This window comes from Eulemur rufifrons, chromosome 27 (assembly GCF_041146395.1).
Source record: "Eulemur rufifrons isolate Redbay chromosome 27, OSU_ERuf_1, whole genome shotgun sequence".
Classification (NCBI taxonomy): domain Eukaryota; kingdom Metazoa; phylum Chordata; class Mammalia; order Primates; family Lemuridae; genus Eulemur; species Eulemur rufifrons.
In genome coordinates this window covers 4,465,429-4,471,428 of record NC_091009.1, presented here as the reverse complement: position 1 = coordinate 4,471,428, position 6,000 = coordinate 4,465,429, and the positions used below count along the sequence as shown (strand labels likewise).

The 6,000-nt window shown below is 50.6% G+C and overlaps 2 non-coding genes across 2 annotated transcripts; both read right to left on the bottom strand.

The window, feature by feature from the left end:
• Positions 1-2,211: 2,211 nt before the first annotated feature.
• Positions 2,212-2,330, bottom strand: LOC138375927 (5S ribosomal RNA). The gene has a single exon (XR_011231620.1). It is a non-coding gene; the product is annotated as a 5S ribosomal RNA (ribosomal RNA).
• Positions 2,331-3,625: 1,295 nt separating this feature from the next.
• On the bottom strand, positions 3,626-3,746 carry LOC138375929 (5S ribosomal RNA). Its single transcript, XR_011231622.1, has one exon. It is a non-coding gene; the product is annotated as a 5S ribosomal RNA (ribosomal RNA).
• Positions 3,747-6,000: the final 2,254 nt, after the last annotated feature.

The window sequence follows — 6,000 nt, the reverse complement described above, 5'->3', positions numbered from 1 at the left end:
GAAAGGAAGCCTCTACCTTTGATAGAAACATAGTGACTTTTTATCGACGGAGGGATATGATTAAGGGGATCATGAACTTAAGGTAGGAGGGGTATAAAAGAAACAAGCTCTGGCCAAGGCTTGGTCATTTCTTGAGTCAGGGTGGTGAGTACATATTCTACTACTCTTTCTGTTTTTGTTTATATTTCAAATTTTCCATAATAAAAAGTCTCAAAAGATATCATAAACAGGGTAAAAAAAAAAAAAAAAAAAAAAAAAAACAAGTTGCAAACAGGACAAGGTATCTGTAGCGCATGTAATTGGGAAAATATTACTATTACACAATATCTACGTTTAATGGGCTTAATAAGCATTTGACACTGTATCCTCATTATTAATCAAGGAAATACAAAATGAAAAATGAAGCAAGATGTAGTTTCAAACTCACCAGATTGAGGAAACTTAAAAATACTGGATCACTGTGTTGGCTGGAGGGAAATCACTTACACGCACACTGCTGATATGGGAGGTGAAATTATAGAACCATTTGGAAAACAATGTAGCATAAATGGATATGAACAAACACTGGCATGATTTAGGAGCAAGCATATTCTCTGAGTGGCACGTACCAGAGAGAAGATAGGGCACATGTGACCAGGAAACATCTAGAGCAATACTCACGGGAGCCCCGTGTACATGGACCTAGTCAAAGGTCGGTTAAAGATATTTCGATTCATTCGTGCAGTGCCGTTCTACAGAAGTGCTGATGAACTGCAGCTTCCTGTGTAAGCAAGGGGTATTCTCCAAACAGAAGGTTTCCCCTGGAACACAAGTTACCCAGAATGATTCCACATGTATCATATAAACTGTGAAATGAACAAACTACCTCAACGACATAGTCCTAGAACACAGAGCAAAACCTTTAAAAGGAAAAGGATGACGGTCGAGATGGGATTTGTTTGGGAGAAGTCTTTTTGGCGTTTTTTTGGGTTTTTTTATTTTTTATTTTTTGGTTCCACGCCCTCAGAAAATGATACACGGCGGCTTCCGACATATGACTAAACTCCCATTTTTATAAGGTGAGTGGTAGAGTTTTGGTACAGTTAATTCGATTTGATATAATAATCATCATAATGACAATTATGATGATGGTGATTATTCTTTAACATATCCATTTCCCAAATTAAAAGAAAAAGAGAAAGAAACAGATTGTGAATTTCTACTTATAAACCCTGTTTAAATTTGATTATTTATTAATTTGGGGGAAATGATTAGTTTGGGGACTCTGTGTCCCTCTATCTAGGAATATAGTATAGGCTCTCCATCGATTTGGGCCATCATTGATGTTTTTCCTAAGTTTTCCCTCTAAGGTGGCACCTTTGTCCCGCAGGCGCTAGGGAGATTTTTCTGGGACGTTGAATGTTATCCTTTTTAAAAATTGCATTCATTATTGTGTATTTGCTGGGCAATAAGAAATATTGGATCTATCGATTGAATGTTGATTTCCTATAGAGCTATCTTGCCGGACTCACTTAGGATTTCTACAGGTCTCCCACGCATACGGGCAAACATTCTGTTTTGAGAACCGTAGGAGGTGAGGAAAATGAAAAAGGTGATTTTCCTTTCCCATATATTATTAGTGTTTTCCCTTGTTTTAGTATATTTTCAGAGCGTCTCTTGCAGTATTGAACAGAAGAATTTCATATCAACACCCTGGTCTTGCTCGTGACTTTCGAAAGAATGTTTTAACTTCTTAATCCCTAAGAATACTTTCTAAAGATTTAGACTTTGGAAAAGTGTTTCTAGATGTCTTCTCATCTGGATTCTGAAATTATTTTACCGTGAACGAATAGCCAACTGTTTCGATTCCATTCTTCTGCACATATGGATATGATCCAATTTTTCCTTTCCTAGGTTAACGTGGTCATCTAGTTGGACAACTTTAGAATTTGTCCTGAATTCAGAGCCGGTGGGTGAGAAGTTCGTTCCGGAGGCCCGGACCTGCGGCAGGTGTCTGAGGGGCGACAGCCTCGGGCACTGAGCCTCCACATCTCAAATCTGACCCTCTCTCCAGGGGCCACGGGGCAGGGGCAGGGTCCGAGCCGGCCGGGGGCGGCAGCCGGGGGCGGGCGAGGAGGGCGGAGGGCCCCCACCCCTTCCCAGCCGAGGTGGGCGGAGGAGCCCCCCCTTCCCAGCCCAGGGGGCCGGGACAGAAAAAGAGGCAAAGCAAAAAGCCTACGGCACCCGGTATTCCCAGGCGGTCTCCCATCCAAGTACTAACCGGGCCCGACCCTGCTTAGCTTCCGAGATCAGACGAGATCGGGCGCGTTCAGGGTGGTATGGCCGTAGACGGCGGCGGCCCTCCCCGGACGCCTCAAGAGGCCGAGCTGCTGCTACGCGGCCCTCCCTGCCCAGTCGGCTCCCTCCGGCCGCCCTGCCACTTCGCTAGCCCGCCTGTCCGTACGGGGGGCGGGGGGCGGGGGGCGGGGGGCGGGGGCGGGGGCGGGTTGGGAGGGGGCGGGGGGGGTTTGGGAGGGGGCGGGGGGGGGTTGGGAGGGGGCGGGGGCAGGCGGAACCTGGCGGGTCTCGCGCGCACACCCCTCCCCCACCCAAACCACGGACGCACCACCGTCCCACACCCCAAGGAGCAGACCCACGGGCACGCGCGCAGGGTCTGACTTCCACGCGTGGGGACGGAGGGCCAGAGCCCGAGAGTGCGCGAGAGAGAGCCCTCCGCCGCCCCACGCCAGGGCACGGTGGGGAGGGCCTTTGGGGCAGGGCCAGGACAAGGAGGCAGGGCCCTGCGGCTGCTCCTTCGCCCCGAGGGCCTGAAGACGTGCAGTGTCCCCCCCCACCCCGCCACCCCACCCCCGTCTGGGGAGGACTGTTCTGCCCGGATTCCCGTCAGGGCCTGCATGTGCCAGCAGCCCCCTCGCGGGGGGGGGGGGCCGGAGCCGGCTATCCTGTTGCTCGGTGGGCCGGGGTTTGGGGTGGGTAGCCATGGGTCGGGGGGCCGGTGGGTCCTTTGGGTTTGGGTGCGTGTGCTCCGTGTGCTGTTGTGTGTCCTCTCTGCCCGGGTGGCCGGCGACGTGCCCTGTGCGGTGCGCCGGTGTGTGTCTCTCGGGAGTCCCGGCGAGGAGCCCGCCCAGCCTGAGGCCCGGGCCTGAGGCCCGAGTGTGCAGCGGAGAGGAAGTCCACGGTGGGCTGGGGGTCCCGGGGCCCTGGGGCCGGTTTGCCGCCGTGGGCTGTCCCGCGCCGTGTGTAGGGGATGTCCCGGAGTGCGGGGGACGGGCGTCCGCGGGAGGGGGGGGAGGTGGGTGGGTGGTGGTGGTGGTGGTGGTGGTGGTGGTGGTGGTGGAGAGGAGACCCAGCAGCACTTAGGGATCCCGCCGCCCGGCCCGGTGTGGGCCCAGGGCTGGGGCTCGGCTGCTGGCGGAACGGAAACGGCTGGGATGCTGCGCCGCTGCCCCCGCCTGGCGGTGCTGCTGCAGCGGGGCAGAGGGAAGGAAGCCCCGGGCGGGGGCAGCGGGCGGCGCGGGCGGCCGGTCCGGGGGCGGTGGGGAGAGCGGCGCGGAGGGCGGAGGGAGGGGGACCCCCACCCCCGACCCCCCACGGGATAGCGGGCGGGACAAAAGAAGAGGCAAAAAGCCTACAGCACCCGGTATTCCCAGGCGGTCTCCCATCCAAGTACTAACCAGGCCCGACCCTGCTTAGCTCGTCCGAGATCAGACGAGATCGGGCGCGTTCAGGGTGGTATGGCCGTAGACAGCGGCGGCCCTCCCTGGACGCCTCAAGAGGCCGAGCTGCTGCTATGCGGCCCTCCGGGCCCAGCGCCTCCCCACCACCACGCCCCCCACCCCCCGCCCCCCGCGCCCTCCTGCAGCCCCGTAGCCTTCAGGGCCTTGCTCGCTACCTGCTACCTACACATCAAACACTCCGCACTTTGCCACTAACACATAGACCCATGACAACAAAAATCAAACACTCCCTATCACATCTATTCAAACCACCCAGGACACAAACGGAGGACAATGTGTGACTTAGCACATTCTACAAACTGCAGGAGCTCACATCAAGGCCCAGGGAAATATTCCAAAGCAGTGGGACATGGCCCGGAGCTCCCTGGACATGAGCAGACTGGCTTCGGCCCACAGCAGCTCTTACGTTTTCACCGTGGAGCCAGAAAAGTAGAAAGCTCCTTCCTCGCCTTTCCTCCTTCATGCAGTAGGAAGCAGTCCACGGTTATATGGTGAATGGCTACGATTATTCTGTGGGATCATGCAAAAAAGACATGCTGTGGGTGTCTTTGAGAACTTGCAATTTGGGGGTGAGAGAATGAAGTGAAATCGGTAAAGTAGAGTAAAAAAAACTCTCCGTTCTCAGTTTGAATTTTGGATTATCAGTGTCAAGTCAATGTGTTTTTCTTTAATCTTTTTTTACTTCTTCCATGGAAAGTGCTGACACATAGGTACAAACTCAACAGTAGTGCATCTCACCAGCATCTAGATCGTGGTCCCCACCAACCGTTGTTATTAAACGGTCCTAAGACTTACTGGAGACATAGGCTGACTTCAAGTCTGGGGCGGGAAATGGACGCCTCTTCTACTGGGCGGCGTGGATGCTCTGATATCCAACAGGACGAGGGTCATGTCAAGAGACACAGGAACCAGAATGAGTGGACTCTCGTTTGCCAAACACAGGACAGTTTGATCACCAGGAAGTATAATAATGGCAAGATAGTGAAACACGTTAAAGAGGTTTAAATCCACGATTAAGCCCATAACAATGCCGAAATCACTCGGGTCACTGTGGACAGCGGTAGGAACCAAAGTGAAATGGTGACAACCGGGGCTGCCCCCAACTAGCTGGGATGTATGGACACTCTTTCAAAAGACATCTCAACCAGTCACAAGGTATGTACTGTATTTGGACTGGATTCAAAGAAACTGAAATGAGTGTATGTGTCTCAGGGAAACGCAAACATTGAGTAAGTCCTTGCTGTGATCTCTAATACGGCTAAGTTTTTAGATGGAATGATGTGGCTGTGATGACATTTAAAAAGGAAAGGAAGCCTCTACCTTTGATAGAAACATAGTGACTTTTTATCGACGGAGGGATATGATTAAGGGGATCATGAACTTAAGGTAGGAGGGGTATAAAAGAAACAAGCTCTGGCCAAGGCTTGGTCATTTCTTGAGTCAGGGTGGTGAGTACATATTCTACTACTCTTTCTGTTTTTGTTTATATTTCAAATTTTCCATAATAAAAAGTCTCAAAAGATATCATAAACAGGGTAAAAAAAAAAAAAAAAAAAAAAAAAAAACAAGTTGCAAACAGGACAAGGTATCTGTAGCGCATGTAATTGGGAAAATATTACTATTACACAATATCTACGTTTAATGGGCTTAATAAGCATTTGACACTGTATCCTCATTATTAATCAAGGAAATACAAAATGAAAAATGAAGCAAGATGTAGTTTCAAACTCACCAGATTGAGGAAACTTAAAAATACTGGATCACTGTGTTGGCTGGAGGGAAATCACTTACACGCACACTGCTGATATGGGAGGTGAAATTATAGAACCATTTGGAAAACAATGTAGCATAAATGGATATGAACAAACACTGGCATGATTTAGGAGCAAGCATATTCTCTGAGTGGCACGTACCAGAGAGAAGATAGGGCACATGTGACCAGGAAACATCTAGAGCAATACTCACGGGAGCCCCGTGTACATGGACCTAGTCAAAGGTCGGTTAAAGATATTTCGATTCATTCGTGCAGTGCCGTTCTACAGAAGTGCTGATGAACTGCAGCTTCCTGTGTAAGCAAGGGGTATTCTCCAAACAGAAGGTTTCCCCTGGAACACAAGTTACCCAGAATGATTCCACATGTATCATATAAACTGTGAAATGAACAAACTACCTCAACGACATAGTCCTAGAACACAGAGCAAAACCTTTAAAAGGAAAAGGATGACGGTCGAGATGGGATTTGTTTGGGAGAAGTCTTTTTGGC